The sequence below is a fragment of the Arvicanthis niloticus genome, chromosome 17 (assembly GCF_011762505.2).
Source record: "Arvicanthis niloticus isolate mArvNil1 chromosome 17, mArvNil1.pat.X, whole genome shotgun sequence".
Lineage (NCBI taxonomy): Eukaryota > Metazoa > Chordata > Mammalia > Rodentia > Muridae > Arvicanthis > Arvicanthis niloticus.
The window spans coordinates 63,062,509-63,088,862 of record NC_047674.1 but is presented as its reverse complement, the minus strand read 5'-3'; the positions used below and the strand labels follow the sequence as shown (position 1 = coordinate 63,088,862).

General features: G+C 39.6%; 1 protein-coding gene across 2 annotated transcripts in view; it reads right to left on the bottom strand.

Moving 5' to 3' along the window:
• St6gal2 (ST6 beta-galactoside alpha-2,6-sialyltransferase 2) overlaps positions 1-26,098 on the bottom strand; it is a 70,215-nt gene extending 44,117 nt beyond the window's left edge. Inside the window, exons 1-2 of one of the 2 annotated variants that reach the window (XM_076915408.1) lie at positions 25,416-26,098; positions 21,394-21,587 (exon numbers count right to left, since the gene is read on the bottom strand). The gene's annotated coding sequence lies outside the window, so the exon portion shown is untranslated. The remainder of the gene's footprint in view (positions 1-21,393; positions 21,588-25,415) is intronic. The other variant, XM_034521762.2, reaches the window with a different exon arrangement.
• Between the last annotated feature and the right edge of the window lie 256 nt (positions 26,099-26,354).

Sequence of the window (26,354 nt, the reverse complement as noted above, 5' to 3'; positions counted from 1 at the left end):
GCTAGCAATCAACAGCAAGATTAAGTACAGAACATTCACAAACTCAAGGACATTAATTGAATTTATTGAATGAAGAACAGATCATTGAAAAAAAACTAACAAAGAAAGAAATCCAAGGATGATATAAAGACGAATACAGCATAGGAGAACCTATGTGCTATAAAAAAAGAAGTTTCAAGAAGAGCGCTTACTGCTCAAGTGTATACATTAAACTATAGAGAGGTCTCAAATAAATACATTAATGATGCACATTAAGGACTCAGAAAATTAAGTCAACTTTTAAAACAGCATATCAAAATAAGTATAGTTTAGGGCAAAAATTAATAAAATAGAAACAACAATAACAGTAGTAGCAACAACAAGACACAAAGTATCAAAAGCTATTCTTTGAAGATAAACAAGATACTAAACTCTTACCTAAAAAAATAAATAAAAAGAGGGACCAGCCAGGGATAAGGGAATGCTAGATTGCTGAAGCAGGAATGGGTGGGCAGCTAGTGAAAGCCTCATAGAAGCAGGGAGAGGGAGGATGGGATAGGGTATTTCCAGAGGGGAAACTAGGAAAAAGGATAACAATTGAAATGTAAATAAATAAAATATCCAATAGAAAAACCAAAAAACCTACAGTATCACTCCATAAATGTTAATAAATAAATAAATATTATTTACATTTCAAAGAAAAAAGAAATAAAGAGAAAACTGTTTCAAAGAAATATACTTAGCACAGATACCAATCAAATTGATGCAACACACTTTAAAATTACACATGGGAGATGTTGGAGAGATGGCTCAACAGTTAAAAACACTGACTATTATTATTTATGAGCTCCAGTTAAATTCTCACCACCCATGATAGCTCAGAGTCATCTATAAGTCCAGTTCCAGAGGATCTGATGTCTTCTTTTCTTCATGGAAACCAACAATAGATGTGGTGCAGACATCCATCAGGACAAAGCACCCATGTGCATAAACATAAAGGTTAAAATTTTTAAACAAACAAACAAACAATTTACTGAAAAAATAGTACATTGGAAAATCTGAAAGAAATGGCTCATACTATCTACCATAATTAAGCCAAGATGTGTTGAAATAAATATTATGAAATCACGGTGGTAGGTTTGCTACCCACCTCAGTGTTTTATGTTCCCGAATGAACACGTACAGCCTTCATATTTTAACTTGCCTTAAACAGTCAATAGCTGGGCTACTGTCTAACCCCCACGTGGTTAATCCATACTTATTAATTACTAATTTTATGTTTTATCTTGACTGCTCTGGCCTCAACTGGGCTGCACTCTCCCTCGTCCTTCACATGGTGGCCATCCCTCTCTGTCTTGTATTCTTCTCAAGCATGGTGTCTCTCCTCTCCTCCATCTCTCCCCATGGTGGATTTTTCTCTTCCTTCCCCTCCCAGTTTCAAGACTGGGAATTCTAAAATACTTTGCCTCTATCTGTCCTGCCCAGCTATTAGGTCTTGGCATCTTTACTTACTAATCAGAACGGACTATAGGAAATAGGGACAAGTTCCAGAAAGCTATGAGCAGAAACTCTTAAAGAAACAGTGTTTTGTAGAACATAAATTAGCACTTATAATACAAGCAGCTACAAAGATGAGATAAACAATTTAAACAAATTTATAATAAGCAATAAGATTTTAAAATGATAAAATGTCTCCCATCTAAAAGAAGTTCAAACCCAGATGAATTTACTCTTGAATTCTGACAGAATTATCAAAGAGTAACACCAATCCATCTTAAACTATTCTGTGATATATAAAGAGAAGGAATGCTTCAAAACAGTTTCTAAAAAGCCAGTATTACCATGATACCCAAATGCATTCATGCTCATGCGCACACACACACACACACACACACACAAAGTCTCCCTCATGAACACAGACATGCATGCCAACACTCAATAAAATACTCCAAACAATTCAATGATACATGGTAAAACTTATTTACCATAGTCAACTGGCTTCATTTAAGAGACACAAGGAGAGTTCAATACATTCTGTGATCATAGGTAGTAACTGCCAAGTTGACAAGATCAGTTAACAGACAGGATTTCACATATAAATGTGAGGTATTATTTCTTTCCTGATCATGCCTATAGAAGATTATCTTGTCTATGTTAATTGATATAGGAAAACCCATCTTAACTGTGGGCAAGACCATCCTTTAAAGTAAAATAATGAAAGATATAAAATGGAAAGAGTGAGTTAATCACTGGAATTTATTATTTTGGTGTGCATCTGTAATCTCAGCCCTGGGGTACAGTTAGGCAGCCTCCATGATAGTAAATACAATGTGACCAGGTCATTAGAATTCCTACTGCCTTGACTTCCATGACATGATGAACTATAGCTCAAATTGGGAGCTAAATGAAACACTTTCTCTCTTACCTTATTTTTATTAAGTTACTTTATCATTGCAATAAGGATAAAACATAAGACATATGCAAATCAAAAAATACAATACAGCACACAAATGGACTCAAGAGTAGAATTTACAGGATCTTCTCAATGAATGCAGACTTATCTTTTGACAAAATCCAGCATCTCTTCATGACAAAAGCCCAAAGAGACTAGGGAATAAAATGAATATATCTCAACAAATAAAAATTTTATAATGGCACATCTAGGGCCAACATTATATTAAGTGATGAAAAATACTTTCAAAGCAGTTCCACTACAATCAGGAACAAGAGTCTCTTCCCCCCTATTCAATTTAGTACTTGAAGCTATAGCTCTAGTAATAAGACTAGAGGGGTATGAAATGAATACAAATAGAGCAAAAGGAAGTCCAAGTCTCAGTACTTGTGGATGATACAATTCAATACATTAGAGACCATGAGAACTCAACCAGACTCTTATAAGTAATACATACTTGAAAGCAAATGTAACTTGAAAGCAAAGTAACAGGCTCTAAGATAAACATGCAAAATCAGCAGCCTTCCTAGATATCAAACATACTGAGATATCAAGCATACATTCCTAGATATGAACATAATGAGAATGAAATTAGAAGAACAATCCCATTTACTACTATGGTGGTTTGAATAAGATTGGTCCCATAAACTTGTATGTTTGAATGCTTGTCCCATGTTGCAGGATTTTTCCTGCCCATTGTATTTGTAGTGGGGCTCCATCATTGGATATTGAAGAGGTAGGCAGGCTAGGAGTTGGGAGGAGGAACAAGCGAGGGAAGAGAGAGAAGAGAAGATGGCAATGGATGTTCATGTGTCTCTAGCAGTCTAAGGTAGTTATTCTTATCAAGGTTAGGTAAATGGGTAGGCAATTCTAATTGCATGGGCATATTGTATATTGAGTATTTGCTGATATATAAATCCATTGGATAATCTTTAAGCATTAAGAGTTTCCATTCTACTGGGTACTGTGAGAATGGTGGATATTGTCTGGGGTTGAGTCAAGCACTATGAAGGTGGAAGAGTTGACCCAAGGGCCATGCTTAGAGCCATGGAGTACACAAAGCTGACTAGCAGAGGCAGCAGCCACACCGATGGGCCCCGGGCCGGCGTTCCTGGTGCCTCTGCCACTGTTAGTGCGGGAACTTAGAGAGCGGGCATAGCAGAGGCCAGGAGCTAGCCAAGCCACTCGCCTTTTCTAATACTTCACATTACAGTCCCGCATTGAATGACACTATTAAGAAACGTGAATTGATGGAGGGAGGGAGTCACTGTAGGGGTGGGCTTTGACTTTTGTCATACTGAAGCTACTCCAACTGTGCAATCAGAGCTCCTGGATGCATGTGGAAGACATTTCCCACTTGGCTGCCTTCAATAAACATGGAGAACTCTTGGTTCCAAGACACCACGTAGGTCTCTGAAACTGCAAGCCAACCCCAATTAAATGGTTGCCTTTAGAAGAGCTGCCATGATCACAGTGTCTCTTCACAGCAATAAAACTCTAACTAAGACAACAACAGACTCTCCCCTCCTAAAAAATAACTTGGGATAAGCCTGACCAATGAAGTTAATCCCTCTACAATGAAAACCCAAAACCCCATAAGAAAGAAATTAAGGAAGACACTAGAAAATTGAAAGGCCTCCTATGTTCATGGATTAAAAGAATGAATATTGTGAAAATGACTATCTTATCAGAAGCAATCTACAAATTCAGTGTATTTCCAATCATCCCCCCTATGTTGTTATTGACAGAATCTATGGTACTTATGCAAACAATGAGAATATAAAACTGAGAGCTATGCAGTGTGGTAGCAGATGTGCTATGTACTTATTCATGTATGTGAATACCTTGACTTTTGACCTCTAAGTACAATTAAACCTTTCCTAGTGCAACTGTTTTTCCTTCTTCCACCCATCAGTTCTTCCTAAATGAAAGGAGTCCTCAGCCCACTGATACAGCATGATCCTGGTGTGATATTCTGCCACAGGGCGTGCAGCCCAAATTGTTGTGCATATGGGTTGATTCAGGTATGCAGAAAAAAATCTACATGGCATGGCTTAGCAGAGAAAAAGTGAGACCTGCTTCAGAGTGCTGTTAATTGGTCAACAAAAAGAAGTAATATTGGGAGAAACACTTTAAATTAGGGTATTTGCCAAATTCATTCATTAATCCATGGTCAATATTTAGATTAGGTAATTATATCATAGCAGTGAACTATGATGTGAAGGCATAAACACCTTGTCCTTAATGATGACTCATCCATAAAAGTCAAAGGATGAGACAGCCATGTCTACCCAGGTAGAGACAATGAGAAAGAAACATTAAATTTACATTAAGGCACATATACAAACATATTTTGAAATGAAATATAAAATCAAATTGAGTATTTAGTATGTAAAATTGGGCTTTGAAGACACTTCACAGTTAAGTTTTAAGTTCTGAACTCTGAGGCTCTTCTTTGTTCTCACACAAACTTTTTGTAGCACTAGCTCAGCAGGGGTTTGTGGTAATAGTCAATCCTACTATAGATGGAAAAGCCCCTTGCAATGGGCCAGGTGTTTCCTTTCCATCATTCTGGTTCAGTTTGCACCATGTATTTTTGTGCATAAGTATACAGGGAGCCCAGATCTCCATCATGTACTCACCTATTGCTTTTATCATTCATTCTTCTTCATAAATATGAGCATCTACTGCACAATGCTGAACAGATAAAGAACATCTGGCCCTCCATATCCAGAAATTTAGCATTTGTGAAGAAAATCAACTGCAGATTGAAAATAATTTGGGAAGATAATTGTGTCTCCACTGAGCACATAAAAAGCTTTTTATTCCCTTGTCATTATTCTCTAATCAATAGAGAATAGCAAGTATCCACCTATACTAAATTTGATATTGTAAATCACCTAGATGATTAAAATATTTAAGCAGGTGTATTCTCTGTAGATGCTTGGTCATTTTATATTAGGTACTTGTGCATCCACAGATATTAGCAACCATGAAAATCCTATAATGCTCCTGTGCCGTGATCCAGAAAGGACTGAGTAACTTTTTCTAATGAGACAGATGGTAATGAGGGAAAATCAGATATTTATTACACATATTTCATACCATGTAGTCTTCACTGATCCCTTATTGCTGGAAAGGGAAAGTAGAAACTGAAACAGAAGAATCAGATGCAGTAAAAGGTCTTGAAAGAACACCCCATGCTTAAGTAACTCCCACACAGAAAGAAGCACAACTGTGTTGTTCTGGCCCCATCCTCAACCTCTGTCACCCAGTCCTACTCATGCTGTCACTTGGAGTTTGTACAGGCCTTTTCCTCTATCTGAGTCTTTCCTTCTCTAGACTGGCATGACTGTCTCTTGGTTTTACTGAAATGGAAATGCTTACCCAATTCTCTTGTGTCCTGTTTACACAGGCTTTGTTTTAATTTTTGGCACTGACAGTGAACTTATGTTTCTTTCCCACTTTTCTTCTCTCTAGTGAATGTAAACTCCCTTGTAGACACATTCTCAATGCCTAGGACAGTTTGCAGGGCAAGGGAGTTGGAAATGAAAGAAGTGGCTTTAGCTAAGGCTTGTGGATATAATTCTATCTAGGGAAAACCATAAGAAGATTGAAGTATTTAACTTGGGAAGGAATGGATGGTGAAAAGTTAGATTCATGATTGGATTTCAAGTCGGGGAACCTCAGCAATGAAGAGCTAAGGCAGCTAAGAGCTGCCTTACAGTCCACATCATGCACTGTAATTTGGTAAAGTTCCAGTTTATTTAACATCCCCTTTAAAGAATCCAGTCACCTGTTACCAAACCCACAAACACATAGTGAATTGGACATGCTGGCATCTGTAAAACATATTATCAGCTTTTGGTAATGTCAAGACTGTCATGACACAGGAATTGTGGACATACTGAACACAGCAGACTACAGTGCTCCCTCTGGATCTCAGGAAAGACCCTTCCCCACAAAGAATTTTTGTTTAAACTCGTTTGAAACACTGCAACTATGACTTTCAGAAAAGTCTAATTTGTGATATATTGAATTAGAAAAAAAGAGAAAATAATAATACAGATGCAACTTTGACCAGTCATGTAGAATGGGATGGGGGGCTTTAATCTGCTCTTGATATGTTAGTGAGAGAAGTGAAAGAGAAACAGAAAGATAAGGTCATAGACACAGTTAAATAACCAGACTCTGCACTTCAAACTCCCCAAAATGACACAGATACAGCACAGCAAAGGATAAGAAAGATATCGTGTAATCTTCAAACCACAGAATCCAAGACTTCCCATCTACCAGCAGTGAAAACAGAGCTTTTTCTGAAGCCCACGCGTTTCCTTTATTAAAAAGCTCTCTGGCCTATGCACCAAAATTGCTCACCTTCCCTGTGAAGAGGAAGCTCATTCACAAATACACGGAAATGTTAATATATACACAGAAAATTTGGTTAAGTATCTAAAATTCAAAGTGTGCCAACAGTTGAAACTGAGGGGCAGACCTATCCCACAAACAGAAATTTCCATCCTTCATTTCTGTGAGTACCTTTGGTAAAAATGAAAGGACAATAAAAATCTGGCACAAAATTGCCTTCATTCTGTCTGCAAGGTGCACACAAGACATAAAATCATTCCATGTTTAGACATGAGTCTCTTCCCCCCAAGAGCCTCATTATGCACATTTTAAAAATCCAAAGTCAAAAATCATCTCAAATCTGAAACATATTTGATCTCAATCACTTCAAAAAAATTTATACACACCACACACACAAACACATACACCTTGGGAATTTGCTAAATGCCCTGATACTATGTAAATGGGCAGGAATTAAATAAATGACATAAAATAGACTTATCTTCCTCAGTTATAGGATTCGTGAAGAAAATTGGCAACACAGTCTTCATGACATTTGTGCCACTTGAATGAATTCCATAAATAAATGAAACAGCTTATATTTGTTATGTCATACCCTTAGTTAACTAAGTATATAAATGACATACAATTAATGTATGTATCTGAATCTAATATCCATGGTGAGTACACTACACATTTTTGCAGCAGAATTTATTTATCCACTCAATAAATATCCTTTGCTATCCACTTATATTCAGACATAACATGACTAGATAGCATTCCATATGTGACACGCGGCTTAAATGAAGTGCTAAAGCCACTGCCATGTACCTAAAAAGCAACCCTGAGTTTTTATGAGTTAGTTGCCTTTGCTCATTTTATTTCTGCTCTTGGGAATATTTAAATAAAAGTTTTTTTTCTTTCCTCTACAAATGTTTGCAGCATCTATTTTACATAAACTTTAACACAGCTTTAACTACACTAAAAATGCACATGCCCTAGATTGCTTTTTGAAAAAGGAAAATGTTTATGATGTCTATCAAAGGAACACAGAATTCATCAGTTAAGTTTCACTTAAAACATCAGATGAGCTGGATAAAAATCGGTTTCTACAATTCATTTCTGAACCATGTAAGGTTATTGCTTTTCTTCCAAAGGAAAAATATACCCCCCAAAATGTTCTGGCTCTTTCAGAATGTAATGTTCAAATCATGTATGGCTACTTCAAGTTTATACCACATTACATGCTTTCTGGCTTGATTGCCTCTTTTGTTAGAATGAAATTTTAGCTCCAGGTTTTTAATAAGATAAAGCATCAGATCTAAATAGAATCAACAGGGAAGCAGGGTTAGATAAATGGAAGCTGCTTTCTAACCAAGGGACAAATCTGAGGCAGTATGAGGGGCAAGCATCATCAGATACATGCGGCCATGAAACAAAAAAATGGGACCAAATGTTGGGCTAACCAAATTGCTGAGCTATTTAAATCTAAAGGATTTGACTGGCAAAATGCATTTCCATTGTCACAAGTCCCAAATAAATGAATGTAAGTTCAGAACCATGGATATATGACTTACATGCAAATATTTTGTCTTAGACCAAAGAACATGCTATTGGTGGAGTTATAGTTTTTGGAGCAGACATTACAAAATTCCAACATTCTCATCTCCTAAAATGAGAAAGAGAGAGAGAGAGAAAGGGAAAGAGAGAGAGAGAGAGAGAGAGAGAGAGAGAGAGAGGCAGAGACAGAGACAGAGACAGAGACAGAGACAGAGACACAGAGAGAAACAGACAGAAAGGCAGAAAGAGACAGAGAGAAAATTACACAAGGTAACCCAGCTAGCTAGGTTCAGATAAAATGAAACCATGGGCATCTGGAATCACATTCATTAACTTATCCTCATTTTTATTCTGGCACCAAGCAATGGAAAAAAAAGATAGAAGTTCTTAAAGCTTCTATAACTCTAATCTGTGTATATGAACCCATCATCTAACGATACTGGCTAGATGAGAACATAGATGGTGTTCTAGGGCATAGTCATATGTCACTTAATGATAAAAATACACTCTGTGAAAAATACCTCTAGATATGTTCAAGGCTGTCCCTAAACCTTAGTGTGTACTTACTCTGAGATGGCTATGGCTGTCCCTAGGTGATCTAACCTCAAAGGGTTAACTCTCATATAATATAGCTCCCTCTGGGTGGAAAGGTTACAAAGTGACTGCAGCTTATCAACTATTCCTATACGAATTGAAACCAAGGAATCTCAAAAATGAGGCTACTCTCGGCGAGCAGAGATGAATTATTCCAAAAGAACTCAGAGTTGAAAGCACCATGTTTCTGAGGCTGGTCCTAAAGCAGACCACCATGTAGTAACATCCTTACAACACTTTGGCCACTCTGAGGCTGAATGCACCCAAGAAAAGAACATTAGCAAAATATCTAGAAGTCTGGGTCTGGTTGGCCAATGGGGAGACCTGGTGCTGCTTAATTAAGCTGAGCTATCAAAAGATGAATTTTCCATGAGGCCTTTTCTGAAGTGGTTGACACATCCATTATCATTCTATTAGAAAAAACTGACTTTTCCTTTTCCAGCAGGTATAAGTAGCATTTTAGTTGTTAACCTTTACCTTAGTGGCTAGGCTTTCATTTATTCATTGATTCATCCACTCATCCATCTTTTAAAATATAACAACAAAAAAATAAAATATATGAAACACTTCGTGAATTTGCATGTCATCCTTGTGCAGGGCCAAAAAAAAAAAAGTGTTCTCTCAGTTGTAAGCTAAGAAGAATAACTAACAGCTTGTAGCCTCTTGCAGCAACTGTCCAGATCCATTCGGACTGTGTAAAGTGAAGAGGAGCAGGGAAGATGATTACCCATGAGTGCCTGTCCTTTCTTTTCACATGGATATCTGAGAAGCTGTAAAACAGCACTTCCCAGGGTGTGGTTCCTGATGCTGCCTTGGAATTTCTAAACAGATGTGTTTAAAATGCACCATCCTATGCTCCACTCAAGACTCATTAGATTAGAACCATGGTCCAGGAGTCTCCTTAGGAAATCTTCACACTTGAGCAGATGCTTGAGAGAAATCCAGAAGAAGATGAATTCTAGGTTTGCTTCAGTTAGTTTAGCACTCTAGAAAGTTCCCCACAGTAGGTTGAACAGAAAAACTTCCATATAATGACTGAAATTAACAACCTACTCACAGATGCCAGTCTGACCACAATCTCTGAACTCCCAATACCTCTACTGAAACCAGCCTCTCCCTTCAACCCTAGAGACCACACAGGATTCTAGGCACATACTGAATTTTGCATGTGCTGTTTTCCTAAGACCTTTCCTGACCTTCCTAGATACCTTCCTGTGCTCACAGAAATTCAAGAGCAACTACCTCCTATGGTAACGCTATAGATTAAAGATAAAACATGTGCCTAGTACATGGCCCTGAGTTCCACCTCCTATATCACACAACAACAATAAATACATTCATATTCCCATTGACTAAAGCAAAGATAACAAAATTTGAGTCACAAATATCTGGATTCAAACATACCTCTAACATAGAACTTTGTGTGGTCATTTGCATTTATTAAATTTATCAAATATGAAGATTATTAAGCCATAGAACAGCTTCTCCAACGGTAAGAGCAATGTAGTCTCAAACAGTTTAGCTCATCTAGAAGAGGATTTTAATTAGACTTTAAACAAAGGCAATTAAAATTTCACCAAGGACCAATGTTCAAGGAATGACCATTCCATTCACTTTTCCTTTTCATGTTCTCTAATGGCTTCTGTAATGGCCACAGTAGATACAACCTGTAACATAACAAACTATTCAAAAGGAATTTATATTCCAAGTCTGCAGCTTGCTGATGGTTGTTTTGTTTTGTTTTGTTTTGTTGTTTAAGGGAGGGGGATTACTAGACTCTTATGGAGACAGAGGCAGCCAAGGACACCTAGCTGTTAGCATTTGCACATCTTTGCTTATTATCCTCAGATAATTTTAAACTAGCAATGTGATGTCATTGAGCAGAACATAGAAGAAATTTATAAATACACATTGCTGTAGATAGCACATATAAGATCATGAAGAAGAAATAACATTGTCTTAGAATATGAGATGCCAGCAGGGTTGATACTAGATCCTAGCAATGTGTGATCTGTGCAACCACCCAAGTGTTGCCCCCATTCACTGATCAACATCCTGGTGCACAGGACTGAGCCAGTCACATGCATGGAGTTCTGCAATCATAATAAAAAAAAAACCACAAGGTAAACAGGCTGCCTTATGGAAAGAGGGGATCCAGCTGTCAAAGAAGCCATGCTGTCTGCTAGAACCATGTCCTGCTTCCACAGCAAAAGGAAACACATACACTGTAAAGGACCCAGCACTCTCCTATTCAGTCAACTACTTGCACTAAGGAGTAAACCATAAATATACAGTCCTATCCTGCTTCCAGAAACTTATTTTCTGCTTTTAACATAAAACTAAAATTTAAAAAGAATTAATTTTGACCAGCATCCCCCACACAACCCTTGTAAATGACAGCATGGTGTCCCAAGCAGGGTGACTCTAAAGTTACTCTGCATTGGCACAAGGCAATTTAGCTTCTCAACAATAGACTCCTCAGTGTCTAAGTTGTCCACTGCTGTTCCAAGGTTGGTGATGAATCTGGATTCCTGAGGACAAACAGCTCCTCCCTTTCAGCTGCTCTGATTTTCTGTGTATCTTTCAGCTGAGCTTTTGTCATCCACTCACTGCATGCTAGCTAGACATACCTAACTGCCATACAGGGCACATCAGCCTAACCTGTAACTTCAAAAAGAAATATGGTAAAGTCACTTCTGATAACCTCAATGAAAACAAAAGGTTCCCATCTACATGACAAGTTTCACATAAGCTCTAAGTCTCTCTCTGGCTCATCTCATATTTAATGATCTCTCTGCCCAGAGGCTGTACATCCTGGCAGGTCTGATCTTTTAGAGCACTGTACAAACAGGAAGAGGGGCTAGAAAAGTGCCTTTGACTGCTAAGAGGCATTGGGTTTCAAAGGGTTGTTTGCACAGAGGACCAGATGTGCACTGGAGGTAAGGGATTAAAATTGTGCACTGAAGTTCCAAAGGGGAAGCAAAATTGAGGATTTCCACCACAAAGCTTTGCTTTTCTTTCCCCCTCAAAACCACCATCTGGCTTTCAAGTTACATCAACTGCAAGTACCTTCACAGAACAAGGCACTATCCAAAGAATTAATGTGGAACAAAAATGCCATGTGGCTTAACCAAGCCTGCTGAAGCCATATGGAGTAGATCGCAGTCAAATCCATCTCGTTTGATTATTTTGCTGTGTTCCAAATGGGAGCAAGGATGCTGACCCTGAGTCCTGTGCAGATATTATGGCTAGAACCTCCAAATACTGCTTGTCACAAAAATCTTATGTTACAGAGGCATAACTTGAAGTTTACAATGTACTTAATTATTTATTGCTCTGTTGGTTTTGTTTTCAATTACTTTAAAAGAAAAGGAAAAGGAAGAAGAAAAGGAGAAAAAAGATGAAGAGGAGCAACAATAACCAAATGGGTGCAGGAGTGAGGGGCTCACAAATCTCTTCAAGGCAGTGCCCTGGGATTTGAGCCCAAACCTGCTGAGTTGAGCCTGGGCCTCTTCCTTGGCTGCCCTCTACAGCTTCCAAAGCACTTTCACAGGTGGGAAAACTCAGTGACACAGGTTTCCAATGAAATGCTTCATTCTGACCTCAGCTACACTGAAAATAAAACTTCACAGGTCATATTTTTCAAACTGAACATAATAAACTAAATATCTATGTGCATGTCTCAAAGCAGCAGTAACGGTGCTGGCTGACTTTCCAGGAGGTTACTATCATAGCTGAAGTACTCCTGTAGTGGACTGGAGAAAGACAGTACAGCAACAAGAATTACCAGAAGGAGAAGGGTGACCACAGACTCCTGTGGAGAAACCTAATATAAGAAAACCCCATCCGCCCATTCAAAAAGAGTTGACTGAACAGACAACTTATCTCTGTTATTAGGAAGAAAATTTCCAACCTTTAAACATGCTTTCTTGCTCCCAAATGTATTACTTATGGCTGGAAAGTATAAATCAGTGGACAATATTTCAAGAAGAAAAACAAAGTAATGGAGTGAATTGCTTTTTATTGTACTTTCTACTTACTGGTAGTAAATTTAAAGACTATAAGGGCTAGAGAGAGACAGAGGGAGGGGAGGCTCAGCAGGTAAGAACTCTTGCTGTTCTTGCAGAGAACCCAGGTTTGGTTTCAAGCATTCAAGTCAAGGAGGCTCAGAACTGTAATACGAGTCCCAAGAGATCCAGTGCTCTCTTCTGACCTTCACAGGCACCAGGCACAGATGTGGAAAAACAATAATACATGTAAAAGAGTGTAAGGTGTTAAGGAACCCACCCACTGTTACTATGACATTTTCTGTGATAAAACACCATAACCAAAGCAAATTGGGGAGGAAAGAGTTGGTTTCAGCTTACAGTTTATAGACTGTCATGAAGGAAAGTCAGGCAGGAACTCAAAGTAGAAAGATAGAGGCAGGTTTCTGAACTGAAGCAGAAGTGATGAAGGAATGCTACTTTACTGGCTTGTTTCTCCTGGATTGCTCAGTTTGCTTTTTTACACACCCCAAAATCCTGCCCAAAGGTAGCACATCTCCTAATAGACCAGGCTTATCCATATCAATCATTAATCAAGAAAACTTCCTCACACACCTACCTACAGAACAAATTCGATAAAAATGTATCCTCAATTGAGGTTCTCCTCCTCACTACCCACATTACCCCAGCTTGCATCTAGTTGGGGATAAACAAAGAAACAAACAAATATGCCAATCAGCATATCCAGCATATCTGTGAGGGGGCACTGAAGAGGTACTAATAAGAAAGCTAGTTAAACAAATTGTCATGAGTGAAGGACTTTGAAAACAGACATGTTTCAGGGAGTTAGAAAGTGGTAACATCCAGGAGATAGGAGCAAGGAGGAGAGGAAGAAGTTGAAGATCCCTAGAATTCCCCATGTGAAAGGGAAATGTATTTTTTGAATCTGTGACCTACCAGGAAGGGAGGCACTGGACCAGCCAGCTTTTATGTGCAGGGCACATCACTGAGGTACTTGAGAAAAGCAACTTGATGCCAATGTGATAACTTTTTTACTAGGCAGAAATTAGACCTTGTCTCACCATTTTTCTCCCCGGAGCTCTCAAGCAGTCAAGCTCTCCTTAGATAGTGCTTAAGCTTACTGCCCTAGAAAGCTTCCAAACTGGGGTGGGAGAAAAGGTGCTCCATGATTTCCTGTTTATTCTTCTGATACTAAGAGAAAGTCCCACTGATGAGTTAAAAAGTTTCTAACCCCCTTCCCATTATCTAACCTCTGGGCAGTAAGGGAGGTCCTCAAAACTACCAGTTAAGTTTTTCCTGAACATCAAAGAGGCTGGAGAAGACAGAGCATTTGCTTGCTTTTTATAGCCTTCTCATTAACTTCACAGCTAAGTTCTGTAACTGACCCAGCAGGTCCCAACTAAGGTTTAATCCGTCAGCAGATATGGGGCTTATGATGCCCTCCATCACAGGTTGGAAAAAGCATGGAACAGAACACCTGGACCAAGAGGTTTCTAACCTCAGAGCTGACACAGGCAAGCCTCTATTTGTGAAGAATGTTAGGAGGCAAACCTCAATAGAAGCATCTTTGTACTACTTCTGAGGTGACTAAAGGACACAACTAACTGTTGTGGCTTTTAGGAATCCCTCTCTGGAATAGTGGCAAGAGGTATCAGGCCACCTCTACACAGCTGTCACTGAGGAGTCCCTGCACTTTGACCAGGACTCTTTTACATAGACATTTCTCTGGGTAAAAGTGGGAGGAGATGGCAGGAAGATCACACACACACACACACAGACACACACACAGACACACACACACACACCACACCACACACACACACACACACAGAGAGAGAGAGAGAGAGAGAGAGAGACACAGACAGACCCTAACCCCCACAATTCACATCATCCTAAGCTTTCAAAGAAAAGGCTTTTATTTCCCCCAAACAATGGTCACTATTGTAGTATATGAAATTAATGGTTCATGGTAAATTTACTAAAGGAGACCAAAATGCTGTAATTTCCAATTAGCACTGATGATCATGAGTATAAACAATGGCAAGACATCTCATTAATCAACTTAGTTTGACAATTCTCTAGGAAACCCCCACATTAAATTCATTTTCACTGTCCCAGGATGGTAAATCAGTTTTAAAAAGAAAAGAAAAGAAAACCCAACAATCCAAAATAGATGGGCAAAGCACCCACCAACCTGTCAGTCAGGAGATGTCAAGGCAAGTCATTCTCTTCCCCCATGCTGGGCACCATTTTGAAGACTCTGTCAGTGTCTACATTCATTGCTTTCCTACATTGTTCTCTGGTTGATAAGTTGGCTTTAGTGTAGGATGAAACTTTCTTAGCTGGCACCAATATTCCAGAACAAAAGTTTAAGACTTTTTAAAACCACATCCTCTCATCAAATCCTTGTTAATGACAACAACATAATTAAAAGTACACAGAAACCAGCTGGCCATGCAAACTCTATTAAGCTGGCATAGCATGACTCAGAAGGAAAATGAAAAGGGCCTGGGATAGACAGAGATCTAAGATTATTACAAAACATGAAATAATTTTTTCAGATTTTCTTGTTCTGCACATTATTGCGAATAACAGCAACACAGAGATGCTCTGGGACCTGCTCAAGCTCCTCATAGTAGAACTGTTTTTCTCAACTTAAAAGCGTCATTTTTTTTTTTTCTGTTTCAATTCAAGGCCAGTTGAGACTGTTTTATGCTGTGAAGATAAGGCACAGGTCAGGTGCTGGTAGGGCCATCAGACAACAGCACTGCCAGACTGTGACATCCTACAGGATAACAGTTAATAGCTAACCAACACAAAGCTATTAGCACTTCATGTGATTATGAATGCCAGTAAAATGATTTCCACAGTGTGATGAGTCCACCTTAGTTCTCCTTTTCACTACTAGCGAGCCTATCTAGTCCATCATAAATAGATAGTGAAAGTGTTCATAGAAAGGCTCTATACACATTTCTTTGTTTCATATCCTACCTGTGCAATTTAGTAAATGCATAATTTTCCATTCATGGTCATTGAGTTTCACCAACTTCCAGTACTAGTAACATCTGCTGTAGACTGAGAGTGACTGACATTGCCCTTTTAAAGAACTCACACATCTCAGGCAGTCTCTCAGTTGCAACTCGACCTTTTGAGAGACAGCAAAATTTCAAAAGCCAAAATAAAAGTACACAGATACTTAGGAGGGAAATGTAGGATGCTTAGGACTTGGAGATGTAGGAATCCAGGAGGATACTTGGTCAGAGAGCTACTGACAAACTCTGACAAGCCATGGTGATGTACACTGACTCATGCTAATGCACACTGATCCTTGACTCAGTCCCTCATCAATGTATCTGGCTCCTGTGGGATGCACTGGCAGAATAAGGTGCAAGCTGTGCATCTAACACAGTGTGCAGGGGATGTGGAGCAGGGAATATCACTACATATCCTTAGGCTGAAGACTAAAGGTGTCTTATATTCCTGACCTACAGTTGGGTTTAGAGTGAACTGAGAGTCAAGTCCCTACATATATAGAATTCTTCAGGGGCTTTAAGGTAATTTTCACATATTCTAATTGCTACTTGGGCAGGGAAAATTAAATATGCAATCTAATAACAAAGCATTGCTGAGCTCATTTACACTAATGCTGCCTTATTATCTTTGTCAGGTGCTGATACTGTGTGCAGTCCTAATTGTTAGGCTTTAATACAGTATTTATGAATCCGAGATGATGTGCCCTTATAAATCCTCATGGACAGAACCTACCCTATTTATGATCTAATTATTTACCAGTTTCTCAAGTTCTTCAATTCTGAATGGGTTGCTGAAGAAAGAAACAAAGTCATTCAATCTTATTTGTAACAATTATAGAAATAAATGTGCATTTCAGGTTCCTCTTTGAGGTTCACATTGTCTCAAAAATTTTAAGGTTAAGTGGTTTAATGCTGATTTCACAACACTGCTAATAAAGGTGTTTCTTCAAAATGACTAATAGAAACTCTCAAGCACAAGTTAACATGCATTCAAAAGGATCTACCTTGCCTTAGGCCCATTGTCTTTTCTCTGGGGGAGCTGTCTCCATGGAGATCTGACTTGAAATAAAGGGGGTATATCTTGCCCATTCCCTTCCACTTTTGAAACACACATTTAAGGAATGGACAGCCCTCATTTCAGGATGCTAAAATGCTTAACAAACATTCATGAAGCACCTACTGACTTGAGTAGCATGCACACCATGAGCTATGTAGCCAAGACAGGGAGAGATGGGTAAAAGTCCTTGAAAGAAGATAGCTGTTAATGTATCAACAGAAAGACCATTAGCTAACTCCACCCCCATGTCTCTCTTTCTTTACCTCTCTGTCTCTGTCTTTCAATTTCTCTATCTCTCTGTCTCTGTCTGTCTGTCTGTCTGTCTGTCTCTCTCTCTCTCTCTCTCTCTCTCTCTCTCTCTCTCTCTGTGTGTGTGTGTGTAAATTAATATCTGTTGAAAAATTAACAAGAATTAGTGGTTGGTGTTAGGGAGAGGAAGCATGAAATGACCAGAGTGATTCGGAATTACAAAGGAGAAAAAAATAACCTGAAAGCAGAATAGGCTAGAATAGCAAAAAAGTGGAAAACATGACCTGAAACACATCCCACTGATGCTCTAGATTAGAGGCTTAGCCTCATATGCTACAGAAAATGACTGGGGCATCCCTAAGGAGGACATAATAAGAGGACTCTGCCAAACAGACTACAGATAGATGTAAAAGGGAAGCAGAAAGAATACAAAACAAACAAAAGAGGCAAATGTTTAAATGTCTACATGTATCAGCATTCCCCACTGTGCCCCATTAGCATGCAGAAATAAAAATAGGCAAAAATTCTTAAAAGATTGGAGAGAGACCACATAGATTCATCCTTTGTAAACAAGGAGCCATTTCTCCATGCTATTTTTCTTAAAGAATATGAGAACCTGAAACTGAAGTCCAAGAAACAGTATCCCTGCAGAAACCATAAATGTCACATAGAAGAGAAAGGGGATTGACAAGCACAGGGGGCATGATGTGTTTCCAAACCCTTAAATAGCTCTTGCCCCAGGGCATATTGTGAAGCAGCTAGCTTAGCTGAGAGCAGATAGCAGTAGACACAGCTTCCTCTTCAGGAGGCAGCCATAAAACCTTCCTGCATGTAGGCTTTTCTGCCTCCAATGCAGCTCTACAAGGACATCTGCAGCTAGCATGGAATGTAAGCCACCTTGCATTTTAGGGAAATCCCAAATTCATACAACATAATCTGACTACAGTTAACCTTCATTAAGCAATCCACCCATTATCCTTATTACCTGAATTACATTTCCTTTTTATTTTTTCATGATTTTTAATTTTTCTGTGTTCGTGTGTGGGTGTGTGCCCAATTGTATACATGTTCACTACATGTGTGCAAGTGCTAAGAGGGCCAGAAGACTTCATAAGATCCTCTGGGTCTGGAATTACAGGTAGTTTGGAACCATACAATGTGGGTGCTCCTAACCAAACTCGGGTGACCAGCAAGAACACTTAACTACTGAGTGATCTCTCCAGCTCTACAGTCCTTTTCTTGCTTTCTCCATCTCTATTAATTTTTAAAACATCTTTCTTCCTTTGGGGAAAAACGCCTTTGCACTTTCACTTTCAGTAAAGGAGACAGATCTCTCAAAGTTGTTCCTCACACTCTAGCACAAGCTAGTAAGTTAATGTCATGAAACAGTCTGAATTAGGTTTTTAGAAACTCCACTAATTTCAACAATATAAGAGAATCAGTCTGATTTGACTCCTCCACACCATGATACCTTCACTACCTTCTCTATCATATCTCTTAGGAGACTCTAACTAGACTGTGCAAAATCCCTCCTGCAGCTATTTGTGTATTAATGTCCATTTGCCAACATTAAATTATCTCGTATTTACAATTCATATGAGATAAATTCAGATATTTATTTTCTACATGGTTATGTCAGTTTTTGAAACTCCCTCACCTCAAATGATTAATAAAATACTTTACTTAGTGGCATTCAAATTGTTATTATGATGTATGATCTACAGAATTTGCTCTAAGACAGTCTTTTCTAGCTTATGGGTCATAATCCCTTTGGAGTCAAATGATGCTTTCACAGAGGTTGCCTTAGACTCTTCAGAAACACAGATACTTATATTACAATCCATAACTATCAAGAAACACAGTTATAAAGAAGAAACAAAATAACTTTATTTATTTTTTGTTTGGGGTAACTGAACATGGGAACTGTATTAAAGTGTCACAGCATTGGGAAGGTTGAGAACCACTGATCCTAGACCACCTGGCTACTCGAGTCCTTCATGTCAAATGATAGCACATTCACAAACAATTCATACTCCCTCTCATTTCAGTCTCCTCTAGATTATACTTGTGTTATGCTGAGTTGTTTATGAATGGTGCCAAGAAAAAGTCCACATATGTTCAGAATAAACACAATTTTGTGAAATTATTTCCAAACAGACTGTTGTTGCTCAAATTGTTTGTGTAAGATTCACCGATGCAGAGGGCCAACCTTATTAAACTGGGCAAATTAAAGTCTTTTCTCTACTAATATTCTACATGCATAACAGAATAGCTCTTAATTATACTGTGAATCAAGTTGGAGGTTCTTTCAAAAATAGAAATTATATATAATCTCATATATATATATATATATATATATATATATATATATCATAGTCAGTTAAAAAAACTTTTACATGTAACCACTTTCATTTACTCATATATTGTATACTCAAAGAATTCTATGGAGAATTAAGAAATGTAGTATTGAAATAAGAAAAGTCTTAGGGTTATTGTTTAAATTCTTTAATCTGCTACTATCTACAGTGAGCTAGAAGACACTGTGATTCAGGACAACTTCAGGCAATGTTTTGTTCCTGGGAGAGAGGCTGAATCACCTACATTATTTGACCAAGTGCATACTGATCTGAAATAAGTAGCTCAGCCTGTAACCTGGAAAAAATAGCTTATATGATACAGTGGTCAAGTCATCAATATATCAGGTTACTCCACTGGATGCCCTGCTCAGAGCCTCTCTAGAATCAGTCTCCTCACTCAAAAAACTGTATGCAAATGACCAAAGGCAGAGTGAAGATACAGCTTGCTATTAAGAATACTCACAGACATGCACCCCATAAATATACACACACATAAATTAACACATACATTTCCACATATGTCCTACTGGTAAGAAACTAAATGTTCTCTAAACCCTACCCATTTGGGTAACTTTTTGAACACCAGAATAATTAGAACACCAGATAATTTGGTGCATATCATTCTGTCAGGAATAATTCATATAAGAAAAGGAATGTTCGGGCTGGAGAGATGGCTCAGTGGTTAAGAGCACTGAGTGCTCTTCCAGAGGTCCTGAGTTCAATTCCCAGCAAACACATGGTGGCTCACAACCATCTGTATTGAGATTTGATGTCCTCTTCTGGTGTACATGAAGATAGCAACAGACACTGTACTCATATAAATAATAAAATGAAATCTTTAAAAATTTAAAAAACGAAAGAAAGAAAAGGAATGTTCTCTCAGTAAAAAGGGACAAATTTAAATACTGATTTTTGTTACTTAGCTCAGTTTGCTTGGGATTTCAAGTATTTGCCACCATGACCAGCTTCACATGGTGATATTAATAAAATTTTTTTTGAAAATTTAAAACATAGTTTACTTAGTTAGCTTTCTCCTCAATAGCAAAAGTGAGTTCATTTATTTAATCATACAGTATAGATGCATCTTACATTTGAGTGAGTGACCCTGAACAAATCCCATGTTATCTAAGTTTTCTTCCACAGTCATATACAATGATTTATAAAAATCTTATGCCTTCCAGGAAGCTACTTTTCAGATTTATTTCTGAATAATAAACTAATTGGATTATATAAGAGGTTTACTTTACCAGAATTTAATTTAAAGCCAAGTCATTTTAGAAACAACAAGCACCTCTACCTGAAAAATCTGTATAATTCAAACAGGCAAACCCAATTGTTTGAAATTTAATAAAGCATTCTCCTCTCGGGCTCAAACTAGAAGCAGCACTGAGCAGAACTCAATGTGTGAAGTATAAAGTTATGAAAACAGTCTGATAATCAACATTGCAGGCTCTACCACAAACAATTCGCTGATGCTTTAGCCTAAATACTTCTAAATGTTCCAAAAGACTAGTCTCTGAACACCCTCTCTTCACTACCTGATAACACAAAGCAAATGCATAAATTTCTCAAATTTCAACACAATCTCTGCCTCGGAATTTCACTCAGTATGCTTTCCTTAATATCAGGTAGAGTTTCATTCTAATACTACTAGTCTGAATTCTCAAGATGCCATAACCCATTTATAGTTTTAGCTCAAAAATTTCTTTCTGCTTGCTGGGTCTCTGAGGGCTCCTACTTTCTTCTTCACCCCACTCACCTGCTTCACCCAGCAGCTCAAGCCTGATGGAGGAGGTGATATTTCACAGTTGCAGCAATCTCTAGCTGAACCCAATTTTGACAATGGTCATTCGTGTTCTTCTGTAGAGTGGATCTCAGCCTAGGAGCATAAGCTTTGGGCAAATCTGCCAGCTCTGTCAAGACATTTCATTTTTCTGAGGCCCAGTCTTCTTACTGTTAAAATAGGGTAAATGATACTTCCTTAGCTTGTGGCTAAAGTATGCTCATTCTATGCAAAGCAAATGGCAGGGTGTGGTACATAGTACCTGAAAAATCAGTTGCTATTATTATTCTTTGGATTGCTATCTTCTCCTGGGGCTGCCAGAAAAGAAAATCGATTTTAAGTACACCAGAACATTAAATTATTGATCGTAAGAATCCAGCACCAGAAGTCAATTTGGAGTAGATTTGGTCTCTGTTGTTTTTCCCTCTACAGCTCTGGGAACTAACTGAACTCCTGGTACAGGGAGACTTCCTCCAGGATAAGTCACTGCAAGGCCACTGGCTGTCAGCTTTCTTGATCACTTTGTTCTTCAAGAAAGATCACTGCAAAATTGTAAACTCAATCATCACATGATTCCATCTCTCTAGGCCCAAATTGGACCTTGAATTTGGAATTCTTTACTCAAGAGGAGCACAAGCTGCACTGTGTATAGCAGCAGGAGGCAGAACAGGCTTACAGAAGTTGTGCAGAGACAACATGCTTGAGGGTGAAAACAAGCCTCCAGGTGTCATTTCCTATCACAGACTCATTCTTTCCCACTGTACTCTTATCAGGATGCCTGGGTGACTGACATTGCTGAGACCTAGCTTTTATCACATGGCCAGGTTAAAATGAACAGCATTGCTGGATCAGATCACCAGCCCCTGCAAAGCCTGAAGAAGGCCTAGTCCCTATTTTAATGTATTCCACATGCAGACTGTGTATGTATTTTACACTACAGCTGCTCACTATCCATTAAAACAGTTGCTGAGAATTTTGAATCATAATATACTTCAGATTTGATAAGAGACCCAATAAATCTATCTCTCCCTAGTGTTGTAGTCTTTGTGCTGGAGGTATGCTAACCTTTAAAAAACACATTTCTCAAAAGTGGTACAGTGGAGGGTTTTCAAGAGTGGGGTGCTTTATTAAACTGAAGGCATGTTAATCTAATAATAGTAGCTTTTCATTATCTATAACCCATATAGTACTTTGCCATGGTCATCAATAATTGCTAAAAACACTGAAAATTTGTGTTAATGTGTACTTGTTCTCGTCGGATTCCAACATTAGTGTCTGACCACATGAAATTGTTTCTTTTATAGTTATATATTTGGGGAAAAATGAGCTTTGAGTTTTAAGGCTTAAAAAGTTTTAAATCCCAACATGTAGTGACCAAAACTCTTGTTTTGCTTAGATATTAGAGCAAGTTGAATTAAACATTAAGCAATTAAATTTTAAGGTCAGACTCCAGAATATTCCAAAGAAGGAATAACAGAATACAGTATATTCTAAGAAAAATCTATGTCCTATTATCATGCATGAGATATTTTTATTCAGATTTTCAGAAATGAGGCAACAGACCCACAGATAAATTAAAATTTTCCCATGGGATACATGTCTTCAAGATTCTCCGAGATTTATTTATCTAAGCAGGAGCTATACCAGCCCAAGAATAAATATACTAACACTTAAGAAAAAATGATTGGATACATTCTACACTAGAAGAGTTCAGTTAGAATATTAGCAAGTAATCTGCTCATAACAAAAACAAAACTCAGAAGAAGATGAAGAAAAATGAAAGGACTAAGAAACAGGGCATATGAACAAGATTTCTCTGCAACCAACACTCAACATGTCTTCATCAGATCGGGCTTGGCTGCACTCAGAAACTCAAATCTGTTCCTTTTTGGTTTTCATTGTCAGGACTAAGCACAAATGACTGTCCCTACCTCATACTACTTCATTCACACCTTTCCAGATATTAACATACATAGCTCAGCCTGACTCTTCCAGATGTGTGTTGTCATCCTTACCTTTACTTTCTAAATTGTCCATACCACCAGCACTGTAAAGTGTGAAGATCATAGCTCTATCAGGAGAGGAGACTTACATCAAACTCCCCCATAGGATTCAGCTCACATCTCAGGAAGCACCATCTTCACCAAGCAAAAAGGGATAGAGCAAGCTCCAATTTCTACCAGTCATGAGTGAGAACCTTTCTTTGCATGTCTGAGCATCCTCCTGTCTTGTAAAATTAAGAATCTATTCGTCTATTAATGTTGCCTTTACTTCGGTTACCATACTCAACCATCATTGCTGACAGTCATTTTAACACATTAGAACAAAATGGGAAAAATAGTTGTCAGTTTCAGAAAAAATAATAGTGATGGAAAAAGAAACTAAGGGGCCACACGTTGCTATTCCTTTGAAAAGAAGTTACCCCAAATTTGTCACCCAAGCACTTATGAAAAATAAAGATTGAAAAGGTCATTCTTGTTAGGTCTTGTTTTGTTTTAATATGCAGAAAGTGCAGTGTTTAAATCAGCCAAGGAGTCTTCTGACCCAGAAAGGCAGTCCACAGGAGGACTACAGTACCCTCCTTCATACCAGACTGCTCACTAGTCCAAGAGACAATGATTTCCACCAAATATGACCTATTTCTCTCCAAATTTTCAGCAGGAACTCCCACTGTCCTCCAAAGTTTACCAAAATCCAGGTACACATAGATCCCCATCCCACAAAGCTTTTGGAATCCAACTCAACAAATTACACCCCAGAAAACACATAAGGAGAAGCTGGAATGCAATCACAAAAGTCTCATTTAAATTCCTGGAAAGCCCAGCTTCTCCAAACACACTATTTATCTCTCTTTGGAAGGCCTAATTTGCATCGTACCATGAGTTTAACTCCACTGGTCCCACAGCACCAGTACTATCAAGTCCAAAGGAGATAGATGCCATATTCCAAATTAAAAAGAATTCATCACATAGCCACTCTAAACGGTGGGAAGTAAAACAACCCAAAGGCAGAGTTTTCACTATCCAAGTGCATAAGAATTAACACTGATTTTAGGAGGCTCCCGAAAAGTCCCTCTGCACCTGAACATTATAGACACACACACACACACACACACACACACACACACACACACACAAAGAAGAAGAAGAAGAAGAAGAAGAAGAAGAAGAAGAAGAAGAAGAAGAAGAAGAAGAAGAAGAAGAAGAAGAAGAAGAAGAAGAAGAAAATCAGAAAGATGTTCTCTAAGCTGTAAGCACCCTAATTTGCATGAAGATGGGTCTGTGAATTTGATTTAAAAAAAAAAAAAAATCTCCACTTCTGTTCACAAGCAGATCACATCAAATTAAACCAATGCACAGTCTCTCATCACCAGAGTTAACTACGTCCACCTGTCCAAGTGCAAACCCTCCTTTCGCTCACCCTCTTGTTTCTCCCCACACAGGGCTGGCTTCTCTTAGCAGAGCTCATCTAACTCTGTAGCTCAACGCAAGTGGCCAAGCAGATTCTAGCAGGATATCGGGGGTCGCAGACCTCACGGACCCGCGTGCTAATACTCACTCAGCTTGTCCCTACACCTGTGCTCCTACGCCTGTGCTCGGCGCCCAAGTCGGATTCATGAGGGTCACATTTTATTCCCCAGGCAACCAAGCGGGCGGGAGGGCGGGCGGGCGGGCGGGAGTGAGAAAGCGCACACCTCGAGCTCCTACTCTCACTAGGATGCCCTGGGAAGCTCGGCCTTGCAAGGGACTCAGGCGACCCGGTAGTGGCTTGCTCTTCTTTCCGACAAGGCAAGACTGCGTCGCCGCCGGCTGCAGCTTGGCCTCTCAGCAGTGCGTGACTGCGCTCAGCTCCGCGCCGCGCGCCTCATTGTTCCAATCCGCGTGGCAGTGGCACCACTGCCGATGGCCCCTAAGACACGCGATCAGAGGCTGCCGGCCGGGAGCCCTGCATCTCCCTCCCCCCCGCCTTCCCTCTTCCGATCATCTGCCCGAGCTTACCTGCCGGCTAGGCACTGGGGAGTTGATCGGCCTCCCGTGCGCGCCCCGGCCCGCAGCTTGCCCCGCGGCCAGCGCAGGAGGGGACGCTCTGGAGACGCAGAGCTTGCTTCTCTCACAGCGATTGCAGACTCCGCTCCGCGGGGCGGCGCGGCTGCCTAAAAAGGCGTGCTAATCCTGGCTTCAGTCTTCACCAGCTGAGCCGCTCCAAGGACTCCCAGAACGGCCTCTGCTCCCAAGTACCTGGCACCCGGGCACTCGATGGTCTGGTGGTGGCCTCTGGAATGCCACCGGCCTCCAGTGATGGGCAAAGCAGTCTAGGAAGCTGGCCCGGAGGAAGTGAGTCTTTGTGTGCTGGCCTCGAACGCACAGCCCTCTGCAGAGCAAAAGCCGGGCTACCTGCGCGCCAGGCAGCTGGGTGGAGCATGAGGAGCGCAGCATCCTCTGGGCCGCTGGATCTCTTTGTTCAGACTCAGGCCGACTCCAGCCGCCTAGATTCTCACTCTGCCTGCTACCACTGAGAAGCGCCCGACTGTGCAGGGACACACTTGGGAACGTGCCGCCTTCGGAGCTCCCCACTCGCCAACCTCAGTAGATCCATCTAAACCTGGGAAAGGTGGACAAATTTCCAAATTCTCGCGTCTGAGACTCCCGGGACTGCCCGCGGGGCATAGGGGTGACCAACAGTGGTGCTGCGTGTGTGTGTGTGTGTGTGTGTGTGTGTGTGTGTGTGTGTGTGTTCCAGTGCAACCCTCCTAACCCTCCTATTTTCCAAAGGAATCCGCAGCTGTCCCTGGTTGTGGGTAAACAGGCTTCTCTGAACTTTGCTCCCTTGGATGTGGGTGTTACCTGCAAGTTTTCTCACGGAATTAGAAAAGGACAAGAGCAAGGAGTAATGAATGGTAGAGGAAGATTCGGTGCTGATTGTACCCCAGTGTACTG